Source organism: Strix aluco, chromosome Z, assembly GCF_031877795.1.
Source record: "Strix aluco isolate bStrAlu1 chromosome Z, bStrAlu1.hap1, whole genome shotgun sequence".
Taxonomy (NCBI): Eukaryota; Metazoa; Chordata; class Aves; order Strigiformes; family Strigidae; genus Strix; species Strix aluco.
The window spans coordinates 41,344,537-41,354,559 of record NC_133971.1 but is presented as its reverse complement, the minus strand read 5'-3'; positions in this window follow the sequence as shown (position 1 = coordinate 41,354,559).

Genomic DNA, 10,023 nt, shown 5'->3' with positions numbered 1-10,023 from the left:
TTGGGTTATTCCTCCACCCCTTGGGATGATACATAGCAAGTGAAATTGGCAAGGTTGTGTCTCAAATGCACTCGGCAGGTGCTTAATCAAACCAAAGGCCCACAAAATGCCTACAAAGAGGCAGAGGGGAGCAGCTGTCAACTTCAGGGGGGTTTTGCTCAGGCCCTACTTCATCAGAGCTTCCTCCGGTCTATTTGGGGGTCAGCAGGGGGACTGTGTGAACTGTGGCTGATGCAAACCAGCCCAAGGCATCTCCTCTGGAGATCTCAGGTACCAATTTAGCAAAGAGTCGCTTACCACTCCAGGTCACCCCTTGCCACATGCCAACCGTGACATTTCTGGTTTAGGCACCGCCAGCTTTGCCTCGAGCCACCCCTGAGAGCATGGCAGACTCCCTGGGGCGCCCAGAACAACTGGCCAGGTTTCCAGAGGAAAGAAGGTAAAATGAGCTCGCTTTGGTTAAAATCAGAACTGACTCCAGTGGGTCGTGGCTTTCCCTATCTAATCCCACTGTGGGATGGAAAGATTTGCAGGCTCTGCCCACGACGAGGAGAAGAAGAGGAGCCGGAAGAGAAGAGAAGCCTGGGGAGAAGAGAGCGAAAGCTGCGTGGAAAAGAAGAGGAGGAAGAGAGAAGGTGCTTCTGGCGACGGACCAGCGAAAAGACGCAGGAAGGCGCAGCAGGTCGGGCAGCCCAGGTGCGTGCCGGGCTCTCTGCCCAACTTTCACACCTCTCCACACTCCTCTGCGTCAGCCCAACGCGCTGGCGAGGGACAGCGAGGGACGGTGCTGCGCGGGGTCTGGAAATAACTCCCTGGCAGGGCCCAGGGGCTCCCGGCCGAGCCCTGCGGCGTGGCACAGGGGCACTGCGCGTCTCTGCGCGCGCTCGGGGCTCGAAGGGCATTGCCCGGGGGACGAGGCGCCAGAGCCACCCCGTAGCCAGCGCCAGCAACAGCTCTCTGCTCTGGGCCGTCAGCAATTCCTCACACACGGTGTTCCCCAGAGAGGGCAGCACAACCCTGCCTCTTCCTGCCGCCAGGGACTCACCAGAGCTTTCTGACTCTCTCCTTGCAGGTGCCGATTCATTGTCACCGCCTGATCTGCTGACTTTGGGGCCCCCAGCGTTGCTGTTTGCAATAAAAAGTTGTTTTCTCTCTTGTGACCGAGTCTGCCACAAGACATTCTGGAGTGGGGGCTGTTGTTCTGTGATGGATCCTGGGGGAGGAGTTTGGGATGGTCCCTTGTCCCAGCACCCTTCCCAGTGGGCGTCAGGGCTGAGTCGAGGTGCTGTAGGAGGGAAACCCAAGCCCAGAGTCACGCGGGAGGGTGGAGGTTGGACGGAGCCTGTCCAGGTCGTCTGGTCCAAGCTGGGCTCAAGCAGGCTCAGCTCGAGCAGGCTGCCCAGCAGCACGTCCTGGGGAGTTTTGGGTTTCTCCCAGGAGCAGCGCCGTGAGCTCAGGGTGAGGGCAAGACGTAGGCAGGGCACGGTGGCCAGGAAGGGCTGAAGGTCCTCATGGGGCCACCGTCCCCGGCAGCTCGCTGTCCCCTGGGGCCCTCATCCCTGCACACGGATTGTCGGGCAGTTTCCTCAGAGCCCCCGAACTCATGGCAATGGTACAAACCAAACGTCCCCTCTGGGCGGTAGAAACCCTCCCCTCAAACGCTGCACCCACTCCTGGGTTGGAGTCCTGCAGCTGCGCCTGGGGGGTTTCCTCCAACACAATTTTCCTCTGCACAGGGAAATACTAAACGCTCCCAAAGTAAGGAGCTGGTCGGGGGTTTCTGGTGGGTGAAGGGGGCAGCCGTAGCGCTGGGTCTCCCCGCCAGCCCCAGGGGGTACAAATACCTTTTAGATGGCCCGCAGGCACGGTACTGAGCAAGACCTCAGCTTGCCTTTGATTTTTTAAATCAATAAACAAGTAAATAAACAAATAAAAAATGCTGTAAATAGCCTAAAACAAAGCTTCAGATGGAGAAGACAGCCGTGCTGGGGCACGCCGGGGCAGCCTGGTTTGCTGACAAGGCAGCTGGAGGCTCACAGCCCCCCCAGCCCCACTCCCCGATCCCCTGAAGGCTCACAGCCCCCCCCAAATATTTCTGTAGGACCTACACCACCCCCCCCCCATTGACACTGACTCCACCCCACACCTTCACTGCAAGGTTCTTTATTCCCTTAGGACACCCCCGCCCCCCCCCGACAGAAAACCCCCCAAAATACACCAAAAATAAAAGGCAGGTGGGACTTCCACAAGCCACGCCCCCCCACACTCCTCCCCCCCGCCCGGCAGGTTTAAGGCACTTGTGGGGTGGGGGGAGAGCAACCCACTGGGCTTGGGGGGGGACAGGGAAGTGAGGGGCTGGCGGGGGTGACCGGCAGAGATGGGGGGGTCGCTGGGGGGGGGGTGGTCACTTTGGGGGCCAGGGCGGGAGCGGTACACCACCACACACAGACGCTGCCCAAAGTGCGTCAGGGCGGCTGCGGGAGAAGAGGAGGCAGAAAGGGGGGGGGCTGTGACCCCAAAGTTCACTACAGCTGCCCCCAAACCGTGCCCCCACAGTGCTCCCCACAGACCTTAGCACCCCCAAATCACCCCAGACAACCCCCATATCACCACAACCCCCCCATATCCCCTCAAATCACCCCAAAATTTCCCTATAGCCCCCCATATCCCCATATTACCCCAAAACCTCCCATATCCCACCATATCACCCCAAAACATCCCATAACCCCCCAAATCACCCCAAAACACCCCCATATCCCCTCAAACCCCCCATATCACCCCCAAACCAACTATACCCCCAAACCTCCTCTATATCCTCCAAATCATCCCTAAACCCCCCATATTCCCTAAATCACTCCCCAAACCTCCCCATATCCCCCCAAACACCCCATATGCCCCCAAACCCTCCCAAACCCTTACATATCTCCCCAAATCCCCACAAATCACCTCAAAACCTTCCCATATCACCCCCAAAACCCCATATCCTTCCAAAATACCCCTTATATCCTCCATATCCCCCAAACACCCATATCCCACCAAATTACCCCAAACCCGTCATATTCCCCCAAATCTCCCCAAAACTTCCTCATATACGCCCATATCCCCCCAAATCCTCCCAACCCCCCATATCTCCCCAAATCCCCACAAATCACCTCAAAACCTCCCCATATCACCCCCAAACCCCCATATCCTTCAAAAATACCCTTATACCCCCCATATCCCCCCCAAACCCCCCTGATCCCCCCAAATCACCCCTACATTTCCCCCCCAAACACCCCCATATTCCAGCAAATCACATTAAACCCCCCCATAGACCCTCAAATCACACCCCCATATCCCACAACCCCCCCCCCATATCAGAGAGACCACAGAGAGCTGGAGCAATACCCAGATAACATGGAATAAGCCTTATTTATCCTGTACAAACCTTTAGAGCGAATAATAACAGGAGAACTTTGGAAAAAATCTCCAGTTTTTCGTAGTGTTCCATCTTTCTTTTTAGCTGACTTCTTACTTGAAGTAGATTCTTGCTTTCTTAAGGGGTATACGTTTCTAAACAACTTTGTAGAAGACATCTGTACAGAAATACAAGATCATTGTTTAAGTTGAAAAACTGACTTATCTTCAAGTTTAATTCCATTTTATTTGTCTTCAATGTTATTTTCAAGCTGACATTTTGAGCTTTGCTACTGATACCTCTGTTCATTATACTAATGATACTGCCACAGCAAGCAATGTAGACAACCTTATTTTATACCCAAAAGAAAAAAAATTATCAGAGTTTCACAGAATACATTTAAGGGCATGAGTAAGATAGGAAACAAATAGTTTCTTTCACAAAAAAGTAGATTCAAAGTTTTAGAGTATTTCATTAGACCAGCTGTTCTAGTTATAAAACAGAAGGAAACTGATGGTGAAAATAAGTCTTCTGTCCACCCTTTGAGCCTGCCCAGGTTACTACTAAGGCCTAAAATCATATTTTTATAATTGTCATGCATACAGATGACACAAACCTTAGTTTTACCTCAAAAGGAATTGCCTATAACATGACATATGCTAAGAGTATGTTCAGACTAGTCTTCGTAACTACTCAGCATGCAACATCCTTCCCTGTGAATCCCTGTACGCTGCAGCTAGTACACGTTCTTGGCAAATACAGACTGACTCTCTTTGGTTAGCTTAGAAAGTTTAGTAGGAAGACAACGTAAGTGTTTAAGAATCCTATCAAAATACATAGATAAGGATAAGATACTGCTGCATAAGAATGTTTGCTCCTTTCACGAGTCCACCTATACAGAAAAGGTGGACTTGTGAAAGGAGAACTAACTTCAAAATTGAACATAACCAAACTATTGTCTTGTTGCTTGTAGAAGGTGAATTAGTCATAGCAGGTTTTGCATTTTTCTTGTTCTCACTTTTCACAAAATCTTAAGAAAATAAATATGACAAATTTTAACTAGGATTCTTCTGGAAAGAACAATTATCTGTATTAGAGAAGCAGCGACTGTTTAAATGCTATGACTAACAGTAGGGAGGCATTGACTAATACTGGATAGAGGTAACTATTCAAATGTGAATGAAACGCTAAACAAACTTGTGGAAGGGAACTAGAAATGCCTGCAGTCAAACCATTCTGACATTTACTATTTTCTTCTCTCCATTATTTCCTATACTTTTGTCTTTAAGAGATTTGACAAGCCAACACACAAAATGAAATTAATAAATCTAAGTGTAGATTCAGATTTATGGTGACAAGTATGAAAGCCAGGTTGGTAGCACAGTGCCTGGTTAAGCTGTCTTGTAATGACATCTTCTATCTCGTGAAGTGGTGCCAAGAGAGTTCAGATAACCGACAGCCATACCAGCTGGTAACAGCATCAGAAAATGGAAAGAGGGTTTTGTTCTTTAATTAGAAGGGAGTCTCTGCAAAAGATTTGGTTTTGTTTGTTTCTAAAAAACCAAGGGGGTTTTGTTTTATTTTTTAAAAAAATTTGACATGAGCAGTATGTGGTTATTTTAGCACTACAGGTTTCCCCTCAGTCCTTAGTTTTAGTTTTAACAGTGTTTTTCAGTTTTAGGAAATTTAAAAACCAAATTGTGTCTTCAGTAGACTTGTAACAGTTAAAGTTACTGAATCACTTTATAATCTATCTCTGTTTGGCATATGTAACATGAAGATAAATATTTAAGAGTAACATTCAGGTGAATAAAACAGCAATAAGATACTTTTAAAATTAGTTCCACGTTATTGAAAAATTACTTAGCTAAATGTTATCCCATCGGGGTATGAACATCTACACTATGAGAGGATTTATAAACGGATCAGTAAAACAGTCTTCTCAAAACGTGGGTGACTACGTTAGATGAAATATATCCATCTGTAGATAAGTGCAGTACTTTTTCAGTGCCTTCAGAAGGATGATTATTTTTACACTTACTTTTCCAGCAGCCTAAGAGAATACTACTCTCAAAGAAAATTGGTTCAAGACATAGGAAGTTTAAATCAACTCTGCACATTATTCCAGAATGAAGTGTTCAATTCCAGATGAATTAACTTACACAGCTTTTAACAGTTACTTTTGCAATCCAAATTTAACAAAGTGAGTTTATCGAAGTACTGTTGAACACTAATCACTGAAGTGGCCATTTCCCTTAACTATTTTACTAAGAGATTAAAAAAACACCACTTGAGAACGCTTGAAGGAGAATGCTAGAAAAGCATCAGACACTTCACTCCCCAGCTGAGACAAACTCACTCAAAGCGTCACTTACCACTTATGCAAATGATCCACAGGTCACCTCCCTTATACCCCCCTGTCAGCTGCAGAAGTCCTTACAAGTGCAGAGATTCATAAGCCCCACAAGTAAGATTACAGGTATGTAAGTACCACCACAATGAGGTGTCAGGGTTTCAGAGCCTCTGTAAGTGTTGTAGAGATAGCTGTGTTTGTGCTAGTGCTGATAAAAGGCAGAGGAAAGAAATGTGCAGTTCAAGTAGGAGCGGAGAAGATTTTTACCAGCCTGAACTGCTGTGAAGCCTTAGTCTCGCATGTAGACACCACAGCACTCTAGGAAGGCTGGTGCATGTAACCTAGCACAGCTGAAGGAATTAAAGAGGAATTAAGTTCTACAGAAAACAGGGAGGTTCAGGTGCTCATGCAATTAGTTCTGTATATTCCCTCGAAGTACAAAAAGATCAAAGAAAACACAGACTGGACAAAAAGTCAAAGGAAGTGGTCTTGAAACTCTGAAATGCATTGATTAAGCCCAGGGGCTTAACTTGTAACTGCCTATTAGAAGAGATTATAATTGATACCAGTGGTTGCTTAAACCAAAAGAAGCAGTTCTATTGAACTGGTCTGTAATCCTGCAGATCACAGCTAGAGACAGAAGCAAACAGTAAGAGCAAGGAGAGAGAAATTAAAAGGTAAAGAGGAAGTACCGATCAGGGACAAGTGTCCAGAGTCTGGATAAATTGAAATCTATGACTTTATTCAACATAGGCCAGAGATCCACCACTTGGCAGGGGGCGGGGCATGGGGGGGAAGAGGTTTAAATATTCTCTCTATGTATCCTTAGGATCTCAGTGAGAATCAAAAGGATAGGATTTTAACAAATGATCGGAGTAATAAATTGAAAAACTGCACAACATATTTTGTCAGTTGGTCTAAGTCATACCTCATCCACCTCTTCACTCTTCCTTTTCTTTCTTGGCTTGAGCATTTTAACTGTAAGTGGTAAGGTGCTGCCCTGGTGCTTCACCTCCATCTTACTGGGTTGCAGAGCTGTGAACTGGATTTCCACCTCTGGTTTTGGGAACTGACTAGTATTTCCATTTTCTGTGGACACTTCTGAAGAGTGAAGGACAATTTCTGAATGGTCCTGCAAATACATGGAAATTTTAAGAACACAAGTTTTGAAATAACTGAGCTAAAAAACCCATAATACATATCTTTCCCCAATGGATTGCAAAGTAAGCATTCCATTTTCCAGATGTTCACTTTCAGAACACTTCTAATTGAAGGAATCTACTTCAAGCATAGCAGAGTTTAACCCTTACTTTCTAAATCTTTGTTACATTTTAAAAAGTTAATGTTTCTATCCACAACCACAGAACTTGAACTCAGCCTGATACTTTGTTTCCAAGTCATTTTGCTCAAGGGCAGAGACAGTCACAGTTTTCACAAGTAGCAGGAGTAGAATTGATATGACTTTCATCTTAACTCTGCCGCTCCTTAGGAGCTAGGCAGTAACGGGAGCTTTTGAGAGAAAAGTATAACCTTTCTCTAGCCTATCTTTAAGGAACTCTCCCTTCCCCTTCTACACCAGAGAAGTTGTGCAAGTAACGAGGTCCAACCAGCAAGCTACAAGCCAAATTCAACCTATGAGAGACTTCTACATCACCACCTGTTCTCTGGAGGAAGAGCAGGCACTAAGGCAGCCCGCTGCCCACAAGCTGAAAACCTTGTCTTGTACCTGCTCACAGCCAAACCGCACGGACTGCACAGGGAGGGTGGGACGGAAAAGTCAGTTTGCACAATTTTTCTTCCTCATCAGCACTTACCTTCCACCATCCACCCAACCTGTTTTTCTTAGCAAAACCAGCAAATTAGAGCTGTGGTCTTCCCAGCTCCTGCATCTCTGTGGCAGCAGTTTAGCTGGGACTCCGAGTGGGAATACGAGCACCACTGCATTCCCAAAAATGCAGTTGGCTAATAAAAACATTTTTCTTTGTAACTGCTACTTCATGAGAGTTAGCAATCAAAAAGTTACGTAGGAATGGCTAGCGTCGTTAGCTAACAAAGTTACACACAAGAATCCTGCAGTGGAAGAAAGCAAATCCAATTTGCCCTGCTGTTTCTCATCCATTTAAAAGGGTTTATTTATCTTTTTTTCAAGTGACTTATCTAATAATCAGCCACTTCATAAGCATTGGTGAGAGGCAGGATTTCAAGAGCATGCAGTTGAAGTCAGATATAGCTATTCACGTGATTATGTTACACATCTTTCATTTCTACCAAAAGCCACTAAATCAGGTGATCTGATCACCAAGAAAGGTATTTGCAGAAGAAAACTTTAGAATTGTTCAGACAGCAGGATACATTTTCTTCCCTATTCTGCATTTAGCAAAACCCATACAACTGCATAAAATTTTTAAATTTCAGTTTTGTACCTACCTCACTTAATGAAGAGGCACTGCTAAGACATTGAGATAATGAATAATTCCTTTTAACTTCATCATATCTAACTGGAATACTTTGTCCAAGTAAAGGATTAGTTCTGCTTTATTTTTCCATGAAGTGTAAATATTTAGAATGAGAAAAGATTATGCTAAACTGTAAACCTCAAAATATTTTGATTTTTCTAAAGCTACAATACAAAAGCTCAAGTGCAGACAGCTAATGAACACCTGGGCTGAAAGACAACACAAGTCGAAGGCAGTAACCTCGACTCACGATGCCATCATAAGACGTGCCCTGGTGGGTCTCACCAACAGTCTGTCTAGTTCAATATTCTGCCCCAAGAGTGGCAAAGGGAGATGCTTCCCCACGTGAAGAGGATATGGTCCCATTATTTTACCTGTTTCCGGGTTGCGAACCAACACTGGGGCTTTAACTCGTGTCTCGAATGAAGTATTCGCGTTGAAATGTCGAACTATCGGAGGATTGTTATCTAGCAAAGAACAATTCAAAAAATTAAAAACGTACAAAGCTTTCTGTAGTCGTTCCTCAGGGGTGGCAGCCCCTACTCCCTCTTTTTGTTGTTGTAGTAAGCGCTTTAAAGACTGGCGAGAGCGTTCAATTAGAGATTGACCTGTAGGGGAATGAGGGATACCAGTAGTGTGAATTACACCCCAGGAGTCAAGAAAGGTTTTTGTTGCAGTTGAGACATATGCAGGACCATTGTCCGTTTTTATCTGAGAAGGTATGCCCAAGGTGGCAAAAGCACGCATTAAATGTTTACGAACGTCACGCGCCTTCTCTCCTGTGTGGCAAGAAGAAAACAAAGCGCCTGAAAAGGTGTCAATGGAAGAATGAACATATTTCAATTTACCAAATTCTGGATAATGCGTAACGTCTGTTTGCCATAGTTGTAAACTTTGTAGACCTCTAGGATTAACCCCTCCTGCTATCGATGGGAAAGAATGCCTTTGGCAGTCAGGACACACAGCGATAATATTAGATGCTTGTTGGGAGGTAAGCCCAAACTGTCGTTTGAGACCTCCAGCATTCTGGTGAAAAAAGGAATGGCTGAGTTTAGCTTGTGCTATGCGATCCGGCAATACCTGTACTGGTAATGTCAGCATATCTGCTCGTCAGTTCCCTTCTGCAATAAAACCAGGTAAAGAAGTATGCGATCTGACATGCATAACAAAATAGGGATGAGGGCGAGAATCCAAAAGAAAGATAAGCTCTTGTAATAAAACAAACAGCTCAGAATGTGAGATATCACGTAATACAGATGCTTCAGCTCGCTCAGCAATCCCTGCAACATAATCTGAATCAGTAATAAGGTTAAGTGGTGTAGACCACCTCCGAAACACTCGAACAATTGCAGCCAGTTCCACGATCTGGGGAGAACCAGGAACGGTCTCTATGTCTGAGTCCCATCGTCCGTGCTGGTCGTCCCACCATAAGATGACTGATTTGTGCGATTTCCCAGACCCATCCATAAATACAGTAAGGGCTTGTAATGGCTGGTCACTTCTTTTCGGCCTGGATATCAAGTGAATATTGGCATTAAGCAGTTTGTGCGAAGGTGGGTGGGATGTGAGTTGACCCATATAGTCTGCCAGTGCCATACTAAAAACGTCTGATTGCTGATAAAGCCATTGTAGATACATGCTTGTCACAGGTAGGCAGATACAAGTAAAGTCTACCCCTGATAATGTAAGTAAGCGTTGTCTGGCTTTAATTATTAAAGAAGCAAACATCTCATGCTGTGTCGAAATAGTTTTTGTAGATTGATTTGGCAAAAAAATCCATTCAATAATTAACAATGGGTCTGGCTTCTGAGAGTCCC